The sequence below is a fragment of the Podarcis gaigeae genome (assembly GCF_964106915.1).
Source record: "Podarcis gaigeae genome assembly, chromosome: 5".
In the NCBI taxonomy this organism is placed as follows: Eukaryota; Metazoa; Chordata; class Lepidosauria; order Squamata; family Lacertidae; genus Podarcis; species Podarcis gaigeae.
The window spans coordinates 88,303,068-88,329,024 of record NC_139681.1 but is presented as its reverse complement, the minus strand read 5'-3'; the positions used below and the strand labels follow the sequence as shown (position 1 = coordinate 88,329,024).

The 25,957-nt window shown below is 43.3% G+C and overlaps 1 protein-coding gene across 4 annotated transcripts in view; it reads right to left on the bottom strand.

The window, feature by feature from the left end:
* Positions 1-25,957, bottom strand: part of NAALADL2 (N-acetylated alpha-linked acidic dipeptidase like 2) — a 797,888-nt gene that overhangs the window by 613,528 nt on the left and 158,403 nt on the right. For 3 of the 4 annotated variants that reach the window (XM_083739414.1, XM_083739413.1, XM_083739415.1), the window contains one exon: positions 19,773-19,853. The gene's annotated coding sequence lies outside the window, so the exon portion shown is untranslated. The other variant, XM_083739416.1, reaches the window with a different exon arrangement.

The window sequence follows — 25,957 nt, the reverse complement described above, 5'->3', positions numbered from 1 at the left end:
ACCATCCCTAACTAGCAGGACCCATGGTCAGGGATGATGGGAACTGTAGTCCAAAAACAGCTGGACACCCACATTTAGGAAACCCTGTCCATTCTGAAGGAAATCAGCCCTGAGTGCTCACTGGAAGGACAGATCATGAGGCTGAGGCTCCAATACTTTGGCCACATCATGAGACGACTCCCTGGAAAAGACCCTGATGCTGGGAAAGATTGAGGGCACAAGGAGAAGGGGATGACAGAGGACAAGATGGTTGGACAGTGTTCTCAAAGCTACCAACATGAGTTTGACCAAACTGTGGGAGGCAGTGGAAGACAGGAGTGCCTGGAGTGCTCTGGTCCATAAGGTCACGAAGAGTGGGACACGACTAAACAACAACGACCTAGAGAATATAAGGATGGTTAACTGCAAGGCCTGCAGAACCATGGACAGCTCATTGGGCATCAGCAAATGACTCCAACTTATCCCATCACCCCTCTGAGCTTACCATGCGGCTTGGGGAATAGAGATCTATGGAGCTGAGCCCTCTATTTTCTCTCTGTGACTTAATTCCAACTGGTACATCTCATGTATCAGTGAGGGGTTTGGTGTAGGGGGCTCAGCCCCTTGGGGGAGTCCAACTTAGGAGGAGTTGCATCTGATAGTCCTGGTTCAGGGTGCTTCAGGCTTGCCAGAGATGGGCTCAGTATCAAGATCCAGGACTTGTTGGTTTGCTAGGGACTGGGGCAATCCTGATTCAATTGCCCCTTCCTCATCCACTGCATCTGAATCCTAGCTGCCAGCTGAGCCTGGGCTTTGACCGTCTCACTCATTTTATCTTTACAACAACCTCAAAAAGTAGGTCAGACCGAGAGACTCACATGACTATTTTAGCCATCCACAGCTTTAGTTCCAATTCATGAGCTTCCATCAATGCATTAGCATTATTTTGAGGTTTGCTAGAAACCAGCTGCTGGCAGACTTCGAAATTATAATGTCACCAGCAAGTGCCAATATAAATCATATTGATTTTTTATTTTTATTTTAAGAGTAAGCCCCCCCGGGGGGGGGTTAAGAATCAATATTCCAGTAGGTGGAGCAGACATGACATCAAAACAGCATACCATATAAAAACAGGGTGGGTGGCAGAGAGAATAAACTCCACATAACAGGCATACAGGACTGAGAACGAGGACTGTGTAATGTTTAACAACGTTACTTAGATACACAAACATCCTTAGGCGCCTTCCATCCAACCCAATTCTGTGCAGAAACACTTGTATTTAACTAGACACAGAATGTAATTTGACTTGTTAAAAGGCTACGGAAGAGTGAGTTATAATCATTTTGCAGAGTGAAGTATAGGCAAAAGGGTCTGCTTCCACCTCTCATTTACACCAGTCTAATTAAAGGACAATTTTCCTTAAAGTCACTGGCGTAAATTTGGTAGAAACGAGATTTCAGATCAAAGCCAGACGCTAACTGCATAATGACTCTGGGCTCCTGCTGATAATAATGTGTGTGTGTGGTTCTCCCCCCCCCCTTTCTTTCCCTGATCCTTTCACAAACGGTGGTTGCCTGGTGTGCAATTTGTTATGCAGCTGATCAATACAGAAGTCTGTGGGTGTCTTGCTAATAAGCCCTGCATATGTAGCAACACAGGCACCAACTTGTAGGGTCAAGGAGTGGTGTAAATGCAAGTGGATTTGCTCCTATTTACACTACTTCACCAAAACTGTGACGAAGCATTAAAGGCAGCCACAGATTATTATTTTTTAAAATGATATAAAGTTGGCATATATGAGAAGGTAGGTGTGTGAGTTTGTTAGGGTAGAACTGAAGCTGAGCTTGAATTCTGGCAACATGAAGGCACTGTGGGTGAGCAATTCCTATGTCCAAGAAATTGGTCACTTGCCTTTCCTGGATGGGATTGCCATCCTGTTGAAGGAGATGTTGCAGCTTCTAGATTCAGCTCTGCCACTGGCTAGAGGTGTGCTTTACCAACAGCTATGACCATTTCTGGACTGGGAAAACATTGCACAATAGTTCATGTGCTGGTTGCTTCAAGACGGGATAACTGCAGTGCTGTGATCTCCAACATTTCTTCAGTGAAAATAGGGACATCCTAGCCAACAAAGGTCCGTATAGTAAAAGCTATGGTTTTCCCAGTAGTGATGTATGAAAGTGAAAGCTGGACCATAAAGAAGGCTGATCGCCGAAGAATTGATGCTTTTGAATTCTGGTCTGAAGGAGACTCTTGAGAGTCCCATGGACTGCAAGAAGATCAAACCTATCCATTCTGAAGGAAATCAGCCCTGAGTGCTCACTGGAAGCACAGATCGTGAAGCTGAGACTCCAATACTTTGGCCACCTCATAAGAAGAGAAGACTCCCTGGAAAAGCCCCTGATGTTGGGAAAGATGGAGGGCACAAGGAGAAGGGGACGACAGAGGACGAGATGGTTGGATAGTGTTCTTGAAGCTACCAGCATGAGTCTGATCAAACTGTGGGAGGCAGTGGAAGACAGGAGTGCCTGGCATGCTCTGGTCCATGGGGTCATGAAGAGTCAGACAAGACTAAACAACTAAACAACAACAACAGGGAAAAGCGGGTCATTCCAGGATTAAATCAGAAACTGGGACAGCTTCTGTAAATCCGGGACTGTCCCTGGAAAATGGGGACATTGGCTACCCTTGCATTTGATTCAGAACCTGCAGTTAGTGCAGAATGCTGCAGCATGGATGCCAACAGGAGTGAGGCCTTGTCAGCATATAACACCTGTGCTCAGAGATCTGCACTGGTTGACGATATGCTACTGAGCCATGTTCAAAGTGTTACTATTAGCCTACAAACCCCATAACAACTTAGGACCAGTTTACCTATGAGATTGCCTTAGCTTCACTGACACCTTGTGAGTTCTTGCTGACCTGCACTCCCAATACCCATCCTGACACTTGATTTGTAGGGGGAAAGTGAGAGATCATTACTAATGTTCAGTGTTCATACAACTTCTACTGGTGAGATTTCAGCATCACCCATAGAATGGACAAGTACCCACTGATTCAGATGAATTGTGGTTTAATGGCTAGTCAATTTCTGTGTTTTCTGGAAGTGCCACATCTGTTTTCCAAATGAGCCCCTATGGACTGAACCTCATAATCTCTTGTAATGGTTCTAGGGGTTGCTCGTGCGTAAGCAGGTGCCTATCTCCCTGGCTGTGTGCAAACACCTGGCTGGGCTGCCAAAGTGAACCTCTTCTGTCTGGACAGCCACTCACCCATGGCTGACTCAATCGCTGGCAGAATCCGTGAGTGGGCGCTTCTTGAACTTCTTCCAGCAAAGAAGTTCTTTGACACCTAGTCTCCGCCTACCCTCTCTGCGCGAAAGCCTTCTGCGCAGGGAGGGCGTGGGCAACGGAGGACCCCTACTCTCCCCGCTGGTCCCAGGCAAGGAGTCATGGGACCGCCTCGCCACTTCCCCCACCTGCCCCCCTTCTCCACTGGTGCTACGCTGGTTCTCTTCCCCAGAAGATGGGCTGCTCCTCCCGATCCCTGGACGCTCTCTGGAATCCCTCTGGCTTTTGCGCTCCCCCTCCAGTACTGATGGCAGTTCCCTGACATCTCTTGGACAACTTTATGACTCAGGTCCTTGATCCATCTAGTTCACAATTGTCTACTCTGACTGGCAATGGTTCTTCAGATTCCAGACAGAGGACATTCCATCCTTTACCTGGATATGAGAAAGGTTTGAACCTGGTGCCTTCTGCACTCAAGGCTTTATTAAAAAGATGATTCAAGGTGTGATCAATGGTACAGTGGAACTGCAGTCCGGTGTTAGATCCATCATGAAAACACAACTAAGGGGTCAAACCTATGAGCAGCTTAAGATGCAGCATATCTCCAGTTCAGCTGGCTGATTCCCAACTTAGCCAAGTCCAGCCGGTGTTAACCAAGGGGGATCTAGTGGGTAGCACAAGCGGTTTGGTCTCACTAGGCACAGCGCTTCTGGAGTGCCATAGCAGGCGCCACAATGGTGGCATCCAGTGGAAGGCGAGAGATGGGAGAATGCTGGATTTTGGTGTTGCCAGGGCCGTCTTAAGCATATCCGGTGCCGTGCTGCAATGATCCCTCCAGCACCCCCACCCTCATTTCCCAGAGTTGCAGACCTTTTTACGGTGCTGCTGGCAGCTTTGCAGGGCTGGAGGAAATGGGCAGCGGCTGGAGGGCGGCTCCTCTGGCAGGGAAGAGGCAGAGGCTCCGGGCAGGACGCTGCTTCAGCGAGGCGGGCGAGAGCAGCGAGCTGATGCCAGGAGACGCCGCGTCCAGTCTCTGCCTCCTCCCTGGCACCCTCCAGAACTTGGCGCCCTGGTGCCCTGCACTACTTGCCTCTATGGGCAAGACGCCCCTGGGTGTTGCACTGAAAATTGAGCTGCCAAGGTACGTAACCCTGGTTTAGGTGAAGATATGCCGACATAATTTGGCTGAGCCAAACTGGCTGAGCTGAAGTAAGTCCCCCAAGGGCATTCCAGGGCTATGGCAGAGGGTGGAGCCAGGCAGAAGGGACCTAGGTTGGATCCTAAACCTGTTCAGTTCAGTCATTTGACCTGGCAACCCACTATTTTAAAGACAATGTTTTTCCCCCTCTGCCAGGTTTAGGCAGAGCAGAAGCGGTTGCCCCAGTGGTTTGGAAGTGGTATAACTTTGCGCCAGCTCACCTTACACTGGCTTGCTTTATGGTAGCTGCTTGGGTATACGATTGGTCTCTCAAACTACATAAGGATGAATTTTCATATCAGAAACTAAGTCAGCTGGAGAATAAGCAAAGTGAACATATATGAACAATTAATTTGAGACTAATTTATTTTGGAAGGGGGAGGGAAACCTATAGGCACAATCAACCCAGTTAAGGACTCTTAATTTCCAATTGATTTCAACTGGAGAATTAACCACATGCCTTAAACTTTTTTCCAGTTGAACAAACAGATTTTAGATGCACTTAACTTTAGACGGGCTTTGATTAATTTGGAAATTTGTAGGTGGGTTGTTCACTTACAATAAGGAGGGCGCCTACAGGTTTGTGTGGAATTTGACGGTCATTTCTCTTTTTACTGAGCAAAAAAGTTGTGAGGCAAAAAAGCATCTCTCTCCATTATAAAGAGGGGGAAACACCGAGAATTTTGAATGATTTCTGACAGCTACAGATAAATGATAACTCTAGTTAAGAAACAATTCTTCATGAAAGTAAAACAATCTATCATTTCAGTAAGTCATTAAATAATCTACTACAGAAGGAAACACAGTTTTAACCAACCACACACACACACACTTCAATTTACTTAAAATATTAAAAACACATTGAAATCATTGCTGCTCAACATCATTCACTGAAAAAGAGCAAATTATCATGCACTGCTGATCTGGAATGCTATGGGAAGTTATGTAATTAGTTATGAAAATGTATTAATGTATCTGAGAGAGCGGAGGGGGAGCAATGACATCCACTTGGCATTGTTCATATGCAGAATTGAATAAAAAATATCCCTGTGTTTGCAAATGCAAATTTGGCAGGTGATATGCAACTTCTCATGGCAGCCATTAGATGAACCATTATTGCCTGCCTGTAAAAGAATGCCAAGCAAAATCGACTTTGCATCCTTTTCTCCTCATTATAGCACATCATCACCTAAGCTATATTTGACAAAGAGATGGCTAACCTTCTCCCTAGCATCCCCTTTGAGTGCTTGCAATACCTTGAGGGCCTTGGGAGGAAAGCAGGTCCATAAAACTATTCATTTGACCCACCTCCATCACCTAATGGGACCTTCTGCATGACTGGCACACGCTCTGCCACTGAGCAAGTACTGCAATACCTTGGGGGTCTTGATGAGTTTTCAGAAAGCAGGTCCATAATGCAGAAGGTCCCATGTTTAATTCCAAGAATCACTAGGTAGGAATTTTGAGAGCATTGTTATGAAGAGGAGGAGGAGGAGGAGGAGGAGGAAGAGTTTGGACTTTATATCCTGCCTTTCACTCCCCTTAAGGAGTCTCAAAGCAGCTCACAATCTCCTTTCCCTTCCTCCCCCACAACAAACACTCTGTGAGGTGAGTGAGGCTGAGAGACTTCAAAGAAGTGTGACTAGCCCAAGGTCACCCAGCAGCTGCATGTGGAGGAAGTGAACCCAGCTCACCAGATTATGAGTCCACCACTCTTAACCACTACACCACACTGGCTTTATTCATTTAAGTCCTGCCTTTCCCTCAGAACTGGGACTCAAGGCACCTCATAAAAATTAAAAGAAGGGTGGGGGTGAAACAGAGATAGCTAAAAACACATAAAAGATAATAGTTAAAAAGGAATTAAGCTATAATGGAATTGAAAACAATGTCAAAACAAATATGTTAAAATACAGATCCCTTAGCACAACTCCATTAAAAGCCCTTTCCTTTGGTTCACCGAAGCCTGCTGGAATAAAACAGCCTTCACCTTCCAAAGGAGAGACAACGAGGAGGGAGCTAGTCTAGCCTCACTAGAAAGGGACATCTGGTTGCAGCCTCCAAGAAGGCCCTCTCCCGAGTCCCTACCACCTGCGAGGGCGGCAAGAATGATGAGCCTCTCCTGAAGATCTTGGAGCTCAAAGACTGTATGGGAGAATACAGTCCTTCAGATAGCCTGGGTGTAAAGGAAGCCCCCCCCCCCCAAGTTTGATCTGTCCTGAAAGGGAAGGGTTGTAGCATGTGTCTGAGGGCCTTCTGGTGGTTCCCTCAGTACAAGAAGTGAGCTTACAGGGAACCAGGCAAAGGGCCTTCTCAGTAGTGGCGCCCACCCTGTGGAACACCCTCCCATCAGACATTAAGCAAATAAACAACTATCTGACTTTCCAAAGGCATCTGAAGGCAGCCCTGTTCAGGGAAGTTTTTAATGTTTAAAGTTTTATTCTGTTTTTAATGTTCTGTTGAAAGCCGCCCAGAGTGGCTGGGAAAATAATAATAATAATAATAATAATAATAATAATAATAATAATAATAATTATTATTATTATGTCCCAGGTTCAGTCTTCAGCATCTTCAGGTAAGGCTGGAGAGATGCTTGCCTGAAATCCTGGAGACTCGGTGCTCGTCAGTGTTGAAAACACTGAGTGGCAATGAACTACGTGGACCCACTGAAAATAATGAACTTGGCGCTGGGGCGAGGTATAAATAATACCTTGGGATGCTGCCAGTCAGTGTAGACAATATTGAATCCAACAGACCAATTGATTAACTCAGTATAAGGCAGCTTCCTGTGTTCTTCTTAAGACTTTATTTTTTTAATGAAAAGATAATCCTAATTTGCCTTGCCTTCTGGTGGCTCATAGGGAATGCATTTAATGTTAATTTGTTAGAAGGCTGCCCTCTTTTTCAAAGGATTAGTGCCTCTCTTGAGCACTCGGGGTGAAACAGCGTAAAATAGGAAACCAAGAAAATTTCCTCGATTGTCATTCAGATCTACTCTGTTTGTAAAGCTCGGAAAGTAAAGGGGGATGAAGAGGCAGAGACAAAAAGGCATTACGAAGTGATTTAAATCAAGGTCCTCCTTTGTGTTAGAAGCTATCTAAATAAATCCTCCCTGATGACTGACTGGCTTTCTTCCCATTCAGCTCAGGTAATGATTTCATCATCGGTGATAGACTTCCATGATATGATATCTCATCTCTGCTGAATAAGCAATACGATTTTGACATTATTAAACGTTCATTATCAAACTGTCCCAAGCGATGATGGGGAGGGGGAGGGACCTGACCTTTTTCTCTTGTGCACACAAAATTCGCGTTGCTATTAACATTTACATTGCCTTCATAAATACTGTTTCTATTGTTCTAGATTAATTGCCCGAGAGTATTCTCACAATCACGAAGGCGAAGAAGCAGTGCTGCGTGTGGCATGAATGCGTTTCCTGATCGAGTGGACAGAGATTCAATGGGGGGGGGGGGGAGAGAGAGTGAAGATTTGTTAAAAGAAAAGTAACAAACTTTCCTTACAAGATCGCATCCTTTCTGCAGCACAGGGGATTTGCCCCTGCAGATGTGTGAAGTCAGAACATCAGAGGTTGGCTCTAAATGCGCTGTGCTCTAATAGTTTGTTATCAGGGGGCAGATTCACATGTTATTTTTATAAACACTGAGAATATCTTCTGAGCCCCAGTTCTAACACTAAAGGAGTAATCCTATGCACAAGCAACTGGCATGAACTAAGACAGATTTTTTTTTTATTTTTAATATTATAATTTATTTTTTAATAACTTTTTTATTCAAAATTAAAACAAAACATATTATCCAGAAACATATCATCCCTTATTCCCCCCCCCCATTTTTCCTCCCTCCCCCACAGAACTCACTCACCCCCACCCCCGACTTCCCTCAGTTCCAGTCTTTGATTTCTCTAAAAATGCTGTTTTCTGCATGTTACACAGTTGTATAGATCCTCAAACTATTTAGCTGATTATTATCAATGAAAAGTTTGTGAATGCTTATTCAAAACCAGCCAAGGAGTCCAGTTCGCTTTGTTGTGTCTTCAAATACTTTGTAAAGGGTTCCCATTCATCTTTAAAGTCACAGTTATCTTTGTCCCGTAGCTTGTATGTCAATATTATAATTTATTACCTGCCCAGGTCCCAGGGTGGGTTACAACAAAACTCATGAAGCAGTAGCTAGGTAAAGGTAAAGGGATCCCTGACCATTAGGTCCAGTCGTGACCGACTCTGGGGTTGCAGTGCTCATCTCGCTTTATTGGCCGAGGGAGCCGGCATTTGTCCGCAGACAGCTTCCGGGTCATGTGGCCAGCATGACTAAGCCGCTTCTGGCGAACCAGAGCAACACATGGAAACGCCGTTTACCTTCCCGCTGGAGCGGTACCTATTTATCTACTTGCACGTGCTTTCGAACTGTTAGGTTGGCAGGAGCAGGGACTGAGCAACGGGAGCTCACCCCGTCACTGGGATTCGAACCACCGACCTTCTGATCGGCAAGTCCTAGGCTCTGTGGTTTAACCCACAGCGCCACCCGCGTCCCTGAAGCAGTAGCTAAGGATGTTCAAAATGTTCAAGAGATACTTCCACCAGTCTTACAAAGCACTCAGTTTACAATTTCTCAGATGTGTTTGTGGGGAGAGGCTCCAATCTGGTTGCCATTTTGCTTTAGGAAAAGGTTCTGGAACAGGCATAGGCAAACACAGCCCTCCAGTTGTTTGGGGACCACAACTCCCATCATCCCAGGACCAGTGGTCAAGGATGATGGGAATTGTAATCTCAAAACATCTGGAGGGCCGAGTTTGCCTATGCCTGTTCTGGAAACTTGGCACAGTTTCTATGTATATATGCTCAGATGTAAGCCCCATAGATTTCAATCAGACTTGCTCTCAGGCAGTCAGGTTGTGTATCCACAGTAGTGAGCAGAGGAGGAATGACCACTGGAAGGAGCACTGAGAGAAGAAACGCCAGCAAATCCAGACACGTTCATCTGCCACAGCTGCAATAAAACATGTCTTTCCCATATCGGTCTCTACAGCCATAGCAGGTGCTGCAACTCTCCAATGGTTTGCCTTTACCCCTGATGGCATATTCTTCCATTGTCCCTCAAGACAAATGGATGGCAACAACTCCCAGATTGCTGCTGGCCAGGGCAATCCAACCCCCTGATCTACTATGCTGGAAAAAGTATGGGTGAAGCAGGGATTTTCTACTGCCCATCCCTACCTGCCTGGGTGGGTGGGCTCCACCAATGGAAACTGCAGAGCTCTTGACTGCACCCACCTAAATCGTGAGCAGGTGAAGCTACTGTCAGTGGTACCTTCACAACTGCTGGCACTTACATACCATAAAAAATTGAGCATTTTGATGGTAGGGTCAGGATGAGTAGGGGGCAGAGCTGGATCAGCCAAGCATTCTTTGGATCTTCAACATGTCCAGCTACTGGCAAGGTGTGGAATCAGTGCTAGCGAAACCCAGAATTTCCTTGCCATCCCACCTTCCAGCCTGGCAGTTAGAAGCGGTGGAGTTTCGCATGCACCCTGAAGCTAGTTTATCTCTCAGTTGCGTATTCTCAGTACGTACCCACAGTTTAATTAGATGATGACAAAATACAACAAAATGGGTGCATGGCCCTGAACAAAATACTGGAGAGGAAGAAGGTGAGGAATGTAGCATTCACTTCATGCCTAGTTCATCACTAAATCCCCCGACTCCCTTCTTAGATGAATTAAACTCCCACATCAGGGTCAAGATGAATGGGTGTTTTCAAGTGACGAGAGCACCACTTCTTTACCATTTAAACAAGAGAAATGTTTTGTAGGCATTTTGATTTTTAATTACAATAAATGTCAAGGGCTTCATGGAATGACAGAAGAGGCCCCTGAATGTTCTAATAATTTTCCAGCTCTGCTAAAGTATTAATCAAGTAACCTTAAAGGGCTTTTCACCAGATTCTCTGCAGATGTAAAATTGATTCCAGTCGAGCAGCGACAATTTACACCAGTCAAGACTTTGGCCTTGTATTTTTGAATGTTCTAATAATTCAAGAGTGCTGCGGCTGTGAAAAATACAGGCAGCTTCTGCCTGTTCTCTGGGGTTCCTAAATAAAATTGGTGCAAAACAAGAGATTCTGCATGGTGATGTAGTAGCTAATGTCCCAGTCCAAATCTTGCCTCTGCTATAAATTCGCAATGGGATATCAAGAAATCTACTTTCTTCCAGCCTTAAGAGTCTCATCTACGGTATACGGTCCCTATGTATCTTGCTCTACATAAGGCACTTTTTATCTGAAGAGCTGTCAGCAGACAGTCATCTATATGAAGTGCTATTGGGTCTATGTTCAGTTTAATGAGAAAGAACCCTATTTTATTATTTATTAATTGCTTCCCATAAAGCATCTTGAAGAGATTTACAGTATAATAACCTATGCATGCGAAAGGCTGGGCTGGATGAATCCCTAGCCGGAATTAAGATTGCCGGAAGAAATATCAACAACCTCAGATATGCAGATGACACAACCTTGATGGCAGAAAGTGAGGAGGAATTAAAGAACCTTTTAATGAGGGTGAAAAAGGAGAGTGCAAATTATGGTCTGAAGCTCAACATCAAAAAAAATGAAGATCATGGCCACTGGGCCCATCACCTCCTGGCAAATAGAAGGGGAAGAAATGGAGGCAGTGAGAGATTTTACTTTCGTGGGCTCCATGATCACTGCAGATGGTGACAGCAGCCACAAAATTAAAATACACCTGCTTCTTGGGAGAATAGCAATGACAAACCTAGACAGCAAATTAAAAAGCAGAGACATCACCTTGCCAACAAAGCTCTGTATAGTTAAAGCTATGGTTTTCCTAGTAGTGATGTATGGAAGTGAAAGCTGGACCATAAAGAAGGCTGATCGCCAAAGAATTGATGCTTTTGAATTATGGTGCTGGAGGAGACTCTTGAGAGTCCCATGGACTGCAAGAAGATCAAACCTCTCCATCCTTAAGGAAATCAGCCCTGAGTGCTCACTGGAAGGACAGATCCTGAAGCTGAGGCTCCAATACTTTGGCCACCTCATGAGAAGAGAAGAATCCCTGGAAAAGAACCTGATGTTGGGAAAGATGGAGGGCACAAGGAGAAGGGGACGACAGAGGACAAGATGGCTGGATAGTGTTCTTGAAGCTACCAGCATGAGTTTGACCAAACTGAGGGAGGCAGTGGAAGACAGTGCCTGGCGTGCTCTGGTCCATGGGGTCACGAAGAGTCAGACACGACTAAACGACTTAACAACAACAACAACAACCTATGCAAAACAGTTAAAACCATTGCACATGTAGGAACACTTGCATAAAAACAATACCGAATCAGATTTTGTTGCAGGCTCCCCTTATGGGCATAATAGCGCTATGCTCTGCTGATCATAGAATTGTAGAGTTGGAAGAGACCATGAGGGTCATCTAGTCCAACTCTCTGCGATTCAGGGATCTGTTGCCCAACACGGGGCTCAAATCACAACCCTGAGGCAGGCTATTTGCCAGAATTCAGCTGACCAAAAGGGAATATGCTCCTATTGAGTCACATGCAAGATAATTGTGCCTGTTGACAGATGAATGGATGGAATGCGTTAGACCACCAACTTTCAAGAGGAGTCACTTTCAGTAAAGGGGTCCTATAAGCCAGCTTCAACTAATGAGTCCTGGTAGCAAAAACTCATGCAATATCTTCTGCTAGTTCAACAGCACTTTCATCCCTCTCCTCCCCTTGTGAACCCCCTTAAAATTCTAGCCCTGAGGGCATATGGATAAGTCCCAGAATAGTGTACAGAGGATAGTTCCATCTGGCAAGCCAAAATACTTCCATTGGTGCAACAATTGTCAAAGCTCTTCATCAAATTCTGCTCTGTTTCCTTGTCCCTTAGAACTTCCAGAGACAAGTACATGCAAAATATACTGGCATTAAATATTCTGAACCTACCCCTAATCCAGAATATGACATGTATTCGTTGTTCAGTCCTGCCAGGGATTGCACCACTGTCTTCATGGTCGGAAGTTGGGACCTCAGCCTATCATAAACAGCATGCACTCAGGCCCCAGAGCCATCTTAAGGCACTAAAGGAAAAACATGTTGCATCAGCTCTTGCACTTGGCAGAGAGTATGAAACTTCTGGCTTGGCCTGGCTTACATCAAATACTAGGAGCCTGGTTTCTGAAGTCCTTATAATCTGTACTTTTCCTAGAAACATATCAAGGCAACATACAGAGTTAATATAAAATCAGCAAAAGGATCCACAAAAAGACCGTTAAAAAATCAATAAACATTGGTTGTTGTTTTTAAAAAGAGAGAAATTCATATTACAAAGGTCTATTTAAACAATGCAGTTTCCAAAAATATCTTTATGCATGCGTCAACGGCGGCAAGAGTCTTCTTCCAACAAAGATGGAAGAACGAGAAAATCCGAAGCAAAGAACTGTGGCAAGAGCAATTGATGGACTATGCAGAATTGGCAAAACTGACACACAAACTACATGATAAGGATAACTGTAATTTTAAAGATGAATGGGAACCCTATACAAAGTATTTAAGGAAACAATAAAATGAACTGGACTCCTTGGCAGGTTTTGAATAAACATTCACAAACTTCTTATTGATAACATCTAGATAGATAAATTAAGGATCTGTACAGTTTTGTAACATGCAGAAAATAACATATGTTGATAAACCAGAGAGAGGAGCTGAGGGAAGTCTGGGGGAGGAGTGGAGGGGGCTATATTTTGGGGAGGAGCGAGGGGAAAATGGGGATTTAAGGATGATATGCTTTTTGATAAAATGTTATGTTGAAATTACTAATAAAAATATTTTTAAAAAAAGAAAGAAAAAGGAAATAAACGATGCAGTTTTCAGAAGATGCCTACAAGAAGGCAGGGGTGGTTCCTGTCAGATTTCTTCCAATGGGGAGTTCCAGACTAAAATATTGGTCCCTAGTGAAGACCAACCAAACTTCAGGGGCATGGGGAACTCCCAAATGTGCCCCATCAGTGACTTAGCATCGTGCATACAGAGTCAGGTAGTCATAGAATCATAGAACCATAGAATTGTAGAGTTTGAAGGGACTGTGAGGGTCATCTAACCCAACCCCCTGCAATGTAGGAATCTTTTGCCCAATGTGAGTTTAAGCCCATGACTCTAAGATTCAGCACCTCATACTCTACCGACTGAGCTATCCCAGCATTCAAGGTTCATAAGGTACGTTAACTCTTGACCGGTAATGGCCAGAAGGCAGGTAAGGGTGGGGCGGTGTTGCTCACCTGGCGTCCCAGTGCAGAGGTCACTGCCAGCAACTAACTAGAAGAGTAAACACAGCAGGGAGCTGTGTATCTGAAGCTGCCGTATCTGAAGAAGTGTGCATGCACACGAAAGCTCATACCAAGAACTAACTTAGTTGGTCTTTAAGGTGCTACTGGAAGGAATTTTGTTTTGTTTTGACTATGTCAGACCAACACGGCTACCTATCTGTAACAGCAGGGAGGTCAGTGCTGTGTGGCTGCAGCGGCAGGGATATTAGATTAGCTCTGCCACTGCACCCTCGCCACACTGACCTCCCTGGCTTTTCACCCCACTCCATCTTGGTTATCGGCAATGCCATCCACATTGGGAAACCAGATGAACCACAGCACACCACTCTGCTTTGCCAACATCTGCTGCTTTTCACTGGTCAATAGAGTGCACCTTCTGCCTGCCGCGTTTGTCCCTGCCATTAAGCTCAATGGCTCTGTGCTTGAAGAACAATTGATCCAGGGCATGAAACATGACTATTTGTCCATCTAACTCAGTAGGGTTAACTCTGGCTGGCACAGAATCTCCAGGATCTTTCTCATCACCTGGTAAACAGTCTTTTCAAATGGGCATGAAGCTGGGATTTTCTGCATGGAGTATATGCTCTACCACTGTGCTGTGGTCATTCCCTCCATTCCAGATACTACATGTCCACCCAGTGCCGGATTTACGTATAAGCTAAACAAGCTATAGCTTAGGGCCCCACTCGCTTGCCCCCCCCCCCAAAAAAAAATTTAAAGGGAAAAAACGTGGATGTACATTTCCCAAATATAAGATAAAAAACAAATCAAATGAAACCTACATACAGCAACAGTGTTTTGTGTTGTGTAGGCTTTAGATACCTATTAGGTCCATAAATTACCATATAGCATATATTCAACACATAAAACAGTGACAATTTGTTGTTGACAAAGGACAGCTGGACATATAAAGGGCCCCATTACCTCTAGTAGCTTGGGGCCTCATCAAACCTAAATCTGGCGCTGTGTCCACCTATACCCAGCTCCAAAGAACTCTCTTTCCACATAGGAAGAAGGGAAAGGAAGAGAAAGAAAATTTGTAAAAATAGGTAAATGCAGAAAAAATAGATTTCATATTTCATAATATGTAGGACAAGATAAAATGACACAGATTACTCACCAAAGACATATTTGCACAATCCACTAATAGTTCTACATTATCATTAATTTTACTCTTAGACGTTAAGATTTTCCACTGAAAGGGAAAAGCAGCAATGCCCACTTAACACTAGTTCCTGCTCGCCTTTGACTTCTATAACTACTGTAGTATAAATGAGAATATGTCATTTTGAATCAAATTTCCCTTTTTAAAAACCGTTGACCTGCAAAGAATGGCAATAAAGACCCTTCTGGTATATTTTTTTTTACCATGGAATGAACATTCCTTTCCATTTGATAATTGTAATAAAATACACTTCTTTTCAAAGTCCAATTTAAGATTTAATGATGCAGAGAAGGTTGGGGTGCTTAAAAGAAAGTGGAACAATAACACTAAAAACATCGCTGCAGCCTACAACAATATCACCTAAAAAAAATATTTCTGGTCAATTAGCTTTGATTGTGTTAAACAATGACAAACTACAGAAGTAATTAGAAATCACACACAGTGTTAGCAAGTCACTAAGTGGTGTTGTTTAGTTAGCAGTAATTTAAGCTTCCACAAAGATTGTCATTTCTTTACATGTGTTTTAAAGCAAGAATCAAATTGGATTTAATATAGTTGTGTGTGTTTTTCCTCTTAATGTGGCTATAACCAAATGGTCTCCTGAGTTTTATCTCCTTTCATTGAATTTAACAGCTACTGCAAAATACATGAAAAAACATTGCATACAGGAATCTTTCTTCCCTATTGAAGCAAAACTCCTACAGCCAATCCATATGGCGAACAAAACTGATAGGTAGGGTGATCCAAGCAGTCTATTTTCAGACTAGGTAATTTTTGCATGCCTGCTCATAGCTCAATTCCATCCTGTTATCATGCTGATCTACCTACCTACACACACACACACACACACACACACACACACTGCAGCAAGATTCAAAATTAAACTTTTGAGTATATTTTCTCATCTGTATTTTCTGTATTTTTGAATGCAATCTGTATTTTTGAATGCATGCTGAGATTCCGCCTCCAGCAAGAGTTGTGTTGGAACCAATGGAAAATTATAAAATCTGATGCACACATAGATTTTGCGGCTAAGGTGCAGATCACTTCCTATCAGAAGTAGCAAATATTGAATCCCTTAAGCATCCTTACTGACATGCTGATAATGGGACTTGAGTAAATTTTCTGCAGACTCACTCCAGAATTAACTCTATGTCATCTTCACAGCTCAGTGCCGAACCTAGTTTGTTTTTGACACTTACTTATCTGGTGACGGGAATTGGCGTTATGACCTTGGCCCAGATGATTTGGTTTTATTTTTATTCATAGGAGTATTTGCTCATTCAAAAAAAATATATAGCATGGTGATGTGAAACACAAATATTAAAATGGATTTATATTGTGAAATCATAAAATACAAAACAAATGATAGATGCAAAACCACACCAATGCTTTAAAACTGCTTTGGCGAGGCAGAAATGGTTTCAACAGGTGGCAAAATATCAGAGTTATGGGTGCCTGATTTCAATAGGAACAGTGTCCTATTGCTGTACTGGTGCCACGACACTAAAGACCTTGGTCTGCATAGACACTAAACAAATCTGAAACAACTGTCGGAAAGTCAGGTGGGCTTCACCAGATAGTTGGAATGATCTGGCTGGTATATAAGGGGCATGTTGATCCTATAGGTAACCTGGTCTCCAGCTGTTTAGGGCTTTATTGACTAAGGGAGAATTCCTATGGCACAATCTACTGGAATGAGCAGTTTAGATGTAGTGGATCTCTGTCTCAGCCAATCGATTCCCAGCTCAGCGAGGCTCAGCCAGTGTTAAGTCCCCAGCCTTGGACCAGCATAACTTGGTCATTCCAGTTACAGATAGGTAGCCGTGTTGGTCTGCCATAGTCAAAACAAAAAAAATTCCTACTGGAAGGAATTTTTTTTGTTTTGGTCATTCCAGGTAAGCCAGGGCTCAGTTAGCTAAGCCAAGGCTGCTGTAAGTCCCCCAACCCAAGAAAAGGCATTTTGGGGATAGGAGCATCCTAAGCTCATTCAGCTCAGTCATGTGGCCTGGACTCCTGGCACAGAACACTGTTTTAAAGGCTTGTTTTCCCCCTGCCAGGCTTGGGCAATGCAGCAGCAGCAGCCGTCCCCTTGCTGAACAGGGTTTGGGTCTGGCGTAACATTATGCTGGCTTAATTTACACCAGCTTGCTTCATGCTGACTTCTAGGGGAACAGGATTGCTCCTTGAACTCAGCTCAGTAATGCACTGAAAGCCAACCAGAACTTTCAATGGTGCAATTTGCTGGTGTGGAGCTGTTCTGGCTAAAACCCAAATCTGCACTGGGTTTGTATTGCTGATCAAGGCTGTCATGAGTGGCAACTAACTTGAAACACCAGTATTCTAACCAGGCCTGTGCAGAGAGGGTGGGGGGAGCTGGGTATACTTACCCCGGTCCTTGAAGGGCTAAGTCAGGGGGGCTGCCATGGGCCTGGCAGAAGAAGAAGAAGAAGAGTTTGGATTTGATATCCCGCCTTTCACTCCCCTTTAGGAGTCTCAAAGCGGCTAACAACCTGCTTTCCCTTCCTCCCCCACAACAAACACTCTGTGAGGTGAGTGGGGCTGAGAGACTTCACAGAAGTGTGACTGGCCCAAGGTCACCCAGCAGCTGCATGTGGAGGAGCGGAGACACGAACCCGGTTCCCCAGATTATGTGACTGCCGCTCTTAACCACTACACCACACTGGCAGACTTTTGTTATTTAGTTTATAACTTTATTCTAACAAGACTCCCACCCTGGGCATCAGACAAGCTCTGCATAGACCTGGTTCTAAACATCCCCAAAGATGCAGCACTGATATGGTGCTATCACTCTGAAAATTGCAAAGGAAAGTACCTACCTTCTCACTGGATTTCAACCACATTGACAAAAATAATTAAATGCAATCAATTCATCAAAGCTGTTCAAACTATTCCATCCAAACATGCTGTCCAAAGACCTTGAAATCATCCAGTTGAAACATGGAACTGAGAAACTGGGAAGAAAGTGTGTTCAGATCTCTGATCCCAAAAACTAGCCTATCCCCCGAAAATGAGCATCCTAAAAGGCAGGGAAGGGGGAATCTGGTGAACTTCCATATACTGGGAGTTCCACAACATGGGTTAGGCAGGGGTCAGCAAACTTTTTCAGCAGGGGGCCGGTCCACTGTCCCTCAGACCTTGTGGGAGGCCAGACTATATTTTGAGAGGGGGAGGATGAATTAATTCCTATGCCCCACAAATAACCCAGAGATGCATTTTAAATAAAAGCACACATTCTACTCGTGTAAAAACACCAGGCAAGCCCCACAAATAACCCAGAGAGCCATTTTTTTTTTTTAAAAAAAGGGCACATTCTACATGCTGATTCCAAAACCATCTGCAGGCCGGATTTAGAAGGCGATTTGTCCGGATCTGGCCCCTGGGCTTTAGATTGCCTACCTATGGTTTAGGGCAATGTACAAGCTCTGCTATAGCAGGATGTAGAGGAGCAGCTTGCAAACTGCCTTAGACTCTAAGGAAAATCTGCGTTCAGAATACATGGAAACCATTACTGTCACCACTGACATTTGTCGTCCGCTGACATGCAGTACAAAGTGCTTCAGAGCAATGCAAGCAACAAGGAGCATATGGAAAGGTAGCCATCTAAGAACAAGTCCAATGACAGGCTGAGATGGACCAAAAGCCAAGCTACATCCGCCAGTCTGAAAGTTTGCAGCATGCTGCACACAGAGAAGGGTTGTCTTGCATTATCAAGAAGGACAGCGAGACTTGTGGTTTCTCATGTGTCTAAGACAACCACAATTGCCCCTAAGTTTCCCTCCACAATCTGTTGTATCTTGAAATCATATGGTTATGCCACATGGTTTAACATGCACTTGGTACCAATTGCAAATAAATCTTCCAATCTGAGACCAGTGTATAAACTAATGTCTTCTTCAAAAGCAGTTTCCCATCAGCCTGGGCTCATTCTTATATCAGGGGTTTCTTGGGGTCATTTTGGTGGTGGTGGTGGGGTCTCTCCACAAGCTAGCTGTAGAACACAATGCCTCTGAGCATACAGGGAGTGCATTTACCTCACTAAAGAGGCTCCATAAACATCTGTGTTGTATTGAAGAGCATAGATTCAGAACTTTTGAACCAAGGATCACCAAATATCACCAGAGCTTAGCTTCCTGCCTTATAAGTTTCCACCCCACAATATGAGAAGTAATAAATGTCTCTAAGAATTCATTGTCAATAATAATAATAATAATACAAGCAACAACTCTCCAAGTGACTGACAAAATTTTAAAAGTATAAGGCATGACATAAAATCAGAAAAAAGAACAGCGCAGTACAATAAAAGCCATACAATGACATATAAAACAAACTCAGTCAAATAGGCGACTCTCAGCTTACACGAAGGCTACATCTGGGGATAGTGCATGAAGCCAAAATTGTATATAGTCAAAACACATTCAGTTCAGTGGTGGGTAGCAAAGCCAATGTCTTTATTCCTGAATGCCAGCCCCCTTTCCATCCGCCTTTACTCCCCCCTCCCCAAGCACATAAAGCTGAATGCAAACGAGTTAAGTGCACATAAGCAAATAAACATGAATGCCTGGGAGAAGAGATGAGTTCTTACCTAAAGAGGTTAATGGGAGTGCCAGGTGAACCTCATTATGCGAGAATGTTCCGCATCAAGCATGGCACATGTTCATGGTTCACGAAATAGGATCTGGGGCTTCCAAGTCGGATAGCACACGATTCAAGTAGGAGCACATAGCCCCAACATACCACTTATAAAATAAGCCTTAGCACCATCATTACCTTACTTAGAGGCCTCTTCTGCAAAGCACTAGTTCAGGCCAATCCATGTCTTCCAAGTATCTCAAGGATAAGCAGCCTTGCCTGTGAACGAGATGAGAGGGGAAGTGAGTGTTGTGCTGACTTCTTGAGGAATTTGACCTTTGCTCTTTTAATAAGCCTTCAAAAGAGATTTTTTTTTTAATCCCTAAGTGGACGTTCTTACATGGATTTATTTGCAATTCTTTTATACATACAATCATTTATTTTTTTAAAGCATGTAGTCTTTTAAAAAACTGCTTTTATATATGCAAATGTTTTAACTGTTTTTGCATATGTAGTGCACCTGGGAAGGATCAACCTGCCAGCAGCAGGGACATGCTCTTGCTAGGGGTGGAGGAAGGGGGGTGCAACTTGCTGTTGAAATGGAACACTCAGGATGAAACGGTTAAATCTGCTATGATTAAATGGGCACAAGATGTTGGACATAACAAAATGTTTGCTGACTGGGAACAGTTGTGGACCACAGGTATGAAATTTACGGCATGTAATGCCTTAAGAGAGAATATTATGAAAATGATATACAGGTGGTACATGACACCAGTCAAGCTTGCAAAAATTTACCATTTGCCCGATAATAAATGTTGGAAATGTAAAGATAATGAAGGTACATTCTTTCACCTTTGGTGGACGTGCCCAAGGATTAAGGCTTTCTGGGAGATGATATATAATGAAATGAAAAAGGTATTGAAATATACCTTCTTGAAGAAACCAGAGGCCTTTCTCTTGGGCATGGTCGGCCAATTGGTGTTAAAGAAGGATAGAACTTTTTTTATGTACGCCACAACAGCAGCAAGAATACTCATCGCAAAGTATTGGAAGACACAAGATCTACCCACCCTGGAAGAATGGCAGATGAAAGTGATAGACTATATGGAACTGGTGGAAATGACTGGCAGAATCCGAAACCAGGGAGAAGAGTTGGTGGAAGAAGATTGGAAGAAATTTAAAGACTATTTAAAGAAACATTGTAAAATAAATGAATGCTAAAATGATGTCGGAATGAAATGAAGCGGTTTTAGCAACAATGTTAAAAAGGAGTATGTAAAAATGGATTGTTAATAGATGAAAATATAAAGTTATAATATGTTAAGATAAAGAATTAAGATAAAAACAAAGAGGGAAAGGATTTGCTGAATTAACCATTCAAACTGGAATACAAAAAAGGGAGGTCTGAGGAGGTCAGGGAAACAAGTAAATGAAAGGCAAGACAGAAAGATGGATTTATTTTTAATTGTTTTTATTTTTTCTGTATTTTGTATCTTTTGTTTTCTTTTTTCTACTTTTTCTTTACTACTTTTGTAATCTTTTTTGAAATCTTAATAAATATCATTTTTTTAAAAAAAAAAAAAGGAAGGGGGTGCGGTGGGTGCGGGCCGCCCCAGGTGTCACCATTCAGGGGGTGACAAAATACTGGGCAACACTCACCGTGGGGCCTGCAGCGTGCCCTAGCCACGTGTCTCTCCTGGGAAATCCAAAAATCCCCACAACAAGGTGAGCTCCTGTTGCTCTGTCCCTGCTCCTGCCAGCCTAGCAGTTCGAAAGCACACCAAAAAAGTGCAAGTAGATAAATAGGTACTGCTCCAAGGGGAAGGTAAATGCCGTTTCCATGTGCTGCTCTGGTTTTGCCAGAAGCAGCTGGTCACATGACCCAGAAAAAACTGTTTGCGAAATCAAACGCCGGCTCCCTCGGCCCGTAAAGCAAGACGAGCGCCGCAACCCCAGAGCCATTTGCGACTGGACTTAACTGTCAGGGGTCCTTTACTTTTACCTTTACAAGCCAATGGACATGATAAGCTACTGTGAGGCATTGGTAGGTACTCTCCAAGTATGGTGCATGAAGCCCTTCACTGTGTCATCCTCGTTGCGTCAAGCAGTGCCTTCTAGACTGTATGGGCAATTTAGCCAGAAGATATTTGTATTTCGAGGAGATGGTGATCTAACATGGTTTCCTGGCTTTCCTGCCTCTGTTTGCTTCCCCATCTCTATCTCTAGTTAAGCTCTTTGATGGCTGAAGAGCAGCCTTTAATGCCTCTAATCTGCTGGAAGGAAGTGATATTGTTAGGTACCTTCTTTTGATGTTGGATATTGTTTGAAGAAAGTGAAGTATTGGGAGAGGTGGCTAATCTGTATGTAGCTAGTAGCATGTAGGCAGCCAGGCAAACCACACAGGTTAGCTATCTATAAATGGTGTTGGGCATAGTTTTTGAGAAGCTCACGCACGGACTGATCGATCATTTATGTGCAAACTAAGGCTACCTGGGGGAGTCGCTTCACGATTTCTTGAGGGCTTCCAAGTGGCAGATTGAAGTGCTTGCTTGATAATGTATGTAATGTTTGCTGTTTAGAATAAAATCTTTAGTCGTCTCACTCACTTGTGTTTGCAGTGCCTCTGAATCTCATAAACAAAAGAACCACCTTGCATTTGGCAAGACATAGTCACAGGAGGAAAGTCCACGCACCTTCTCCTCACATCAACGCATAGTGGTACCTTCTAAGTGGGGTATTAAATTCACCTGCACATACCGACACTGTCCAGTATCCATTTGGTTGGAACACAAAAGACCACTACAAGAAGATATCTTCTATAAAGTCAGACCACCCACCTAGCTTAGTACTGCCCACACTGATTGGCAAGGTTTCAGAGTTTTAGGCAGGAGTTTTCCCCAGACTAGCAGGCAATGCCGGGAACTGGACTATGAATCATTTATGTTCAAATACCAGGAAATGAATACCAGTAAACATCAGGATCAAGGGTTGAATGCAAAAGAATCATTGGCAAGAATATTGCAAAGGACAAAATAGCACCAAGATGCTATAATTAATTGAAGTGAGCTCCTGAGTAAAGGTTAGAGGAGATGTGTGTCAATCAATATGAAGAAACTATTGACTGGCTCATCTTGAAGAAATTAGCAAAGTATAGCTATCTCCTTCCTCTGTCAGTAGGAAGGCACTAATTATGTTTGTACACCAAGATGTACTTTAGAGTCTAAAGCTCTGCAAATATCGAACATGAACATATCCATTATTAAGGAAATGCTCATCTTTATGACAGATACTGTGCATGTACACTGCAGAAACCTACCAGGGCAGAAGGCGGTGAACATTTCCATGTGTTCAACATGACTCTCTATCAGACTTCTTTCAATAAAACTTAGGAAACACTTTGCCAACGTTGTTCTACTGAGTGAAGATCAAGCTTCTTCAGCTTCCCAAACATTGCCAGCTTAACGTATACCAACATGACCAAATTGAATGCACACAGTATCCAACCAACTTAAGTTTCCCTCCTCTGGTCCTGGCTCAACCACTCCCCTGGAACACTCCTTTTCCAGGGCACAACTCAGCTCCCTGAGTTTCAGCTAAGCCAGGATGAAGGATTTGGGGCAGCATATCTCTGGTTGAGTCAGGGCTTGGGGATTTACGCTGGCTGAACCAGAGAACCACCACATCCTAAGATTCCTGCATTGCAGGGGTTTGGACTAGATGACCCTCAAATTTCTTCCAACTCTACAATTCTCTGATTCTATGAAATGTAAACCTTAAATAAGATTGCAAAGGGGGCTAAAACAGCCTACATTTGAAATGCACGTAGACCAATATCTGTGGCTGGTTAAATATTTATTATTTAAATTCAACCACACCACACTGCCAAGGCCAGAAACATGGAAATTAGTCATGTAAAAAATGGCTTGAGAGCCATGTGCTGGAAATGTACATTTTGTGCACTTCATTTCATTTTATAGTCTCCAAGAACTATTACAATTTTAATAAACTTGTATCTGGGATTTGAAGCCAAACGCTTATGCTCAGAAGACACGAATTTATTAACTAGAAGACACCCAGAGTGGTAATAAAATGTATTCCCCAGCGGTCTGTTGCAAATGGGTTGTAAAAATTACATTTTATTAATCCAGCTGCAATTAAAGAATGCAGCTGTCTCATTTGCATCCCAATGCTCCTGCTTGCAGGAGGACAAATATTTTTCATTAATACGTATCTTCCTTGTGACCATTTTTCTCTGTCCACTCTTGATTCCCACACCCAACTCTGCTCCTGCTCCTTAAGGTTTGCAAAGCAAGATCTCTTCATATTGTGGGACTTGCACAGACACACACATACAAAAAATCAACCACCACCACCAAGAGATTCATCTATTGGACTCTGTGCTTTCCAAAATGAATGAAAACCAAAAGCATCTCTCCCTGGATGCACCTTTGGGCCATATGCACATGTAAGTAGACTTCTGTGTGTGCATCCCTAGCTGGATGGGGAACCACGCATACAAATCACACAGCACGTGTGATTCCCCAGCAGTGGGATTCAGACACATAGAAAACATCTTACAAAAAAAAGAGAGCCCACCAAGTGGGAAAGTGTCGGCGAATCACAGCCTCTTCCCCACTTCTCTTTCTCTGGCAATATCAATAACTTACTCAAACTCGTCTATGATTTAAGCTTATTTTCTTCAAATTACATGGAGATTGCTAGTTATGCACACAGATCGGGCCTCAAAATGTGCCTGCCTGCCTGCCTTTCCTTTTCTTCCTACTATTTATACCTGCGTTAAACATTAAAACCACACGTACTTCTAAAAATGCAAGAGGCGGGGAGGATGAGAACACAAACTAAGAAAAGCTGAAAAGCGTGGGCAAAGACTGAGGATTTCACCTGCTGCTGAAAAGATAAAAATCTTGGCACTTTGGTGTATTTGTGTGGGTTTCGCAGGTGTTCAGGTATGCAGAGACAATGCCGTTGTACTTTGTCACCCACCCACCACCCCAATAAGGCCAAAGATTTGTCTGCCAGCATTAGAAAAAAAATCCATTTCCAATTTTATTTGCCCGGCTCCCTTTCTATTGCCTATTTTTTGGGAAAAAAATATTTTCACTGTTTTTTCTCAATTGTGATCTTGAATTTAAGTATTGTGTGCATGTTTCTGTTTAGATATGCACTGCATCATAGGTTTGGTAGTCTTAAGCCGAGATCCCAACCCCACTGACCTGGGGTTGTTCAATGAGACTTCTGAGAAGATGAGACTGGGACTGCAGCTTTTGGTTTTACACACTTAAGCTGAAAATAGTATTATATATGTATAGGATTGTGCTGGAAATGATGCAAAAGCACTGTGCTGTTGTGTATGTTCTCACATTTGCACTGCGTCGGGATGTGAGGAATAACTGGTGTTGTTGGCATAAAAAAGCACTATTGCAGAACCGAACAAGATTGGCTGCCTGCTTTTAATATCAGTTCAGTATCACAAGAACCAGCATTGCTCTGACAGCGAATTTGCAAAATGTAACATTTGCTTAATAAACATGCGACTGATTTCACTATAGATAGATAGATAGATTGTTGTTGTTGTTTAGTCGTTTAGTTGTGTCTGACTCTTCGTGACCCCATGGACCAGAGCACACCAGGCACTTCTGTCTTCCACTGCCTCCCGCAGTTTGGTCAAACTCATCCTGGTAGCTTCGAGAACACTATCCAACCATCTCCTCCTCTGTCATCCCCTTCTCCTTGTGCCCTCCATCTTTCCCAACATCAGGGTCTTTTCCAGGGAGTCTTCTCTTCTCATGAGGTGGCCAAAGTATTGGAGTCTCAGCTTCAGGATCTGTCCTTCCAGTGAGCACTCAGGGCTGATTTCCTTAAGAATGGAGAGGTTTGATCTTCTTGCAGTCCATGGGACTCCCAAGAGTCTCCTCCAGCACCATAATTCAAAAGCATCAATTCTTTGGCGATCAGCCTTCTTTATGGTCCAGCTTTCACTTCCATACATCACAACTGGGAAAACCATAGCTTTTACTATACAGACCTTTGTTGGCAAGGTGATGTCTCTACTTTTTTAGATAGATAGATAGATAGATAGATAGATAGATAGATAGATAGATAGATAGATGATAGATAGATGATAGATAGATAGATAGATAGATGATAGATAGATAGATAGATAGATAGATAGATAGATAGATGATAGATAGATAGATAGATAGATAGATAGATGATAGATGATAGATAGATAGATGTAGATATGCAGCTTTTGATACAGCTTCCTGCAGTTTTAGTAGATTATTTTGTTTGGTGTAAGTGTACATTTTGATCCAAGTTGTATTCTTAGGAAACCCTAAGGGGAATCAGACTTCCCACAA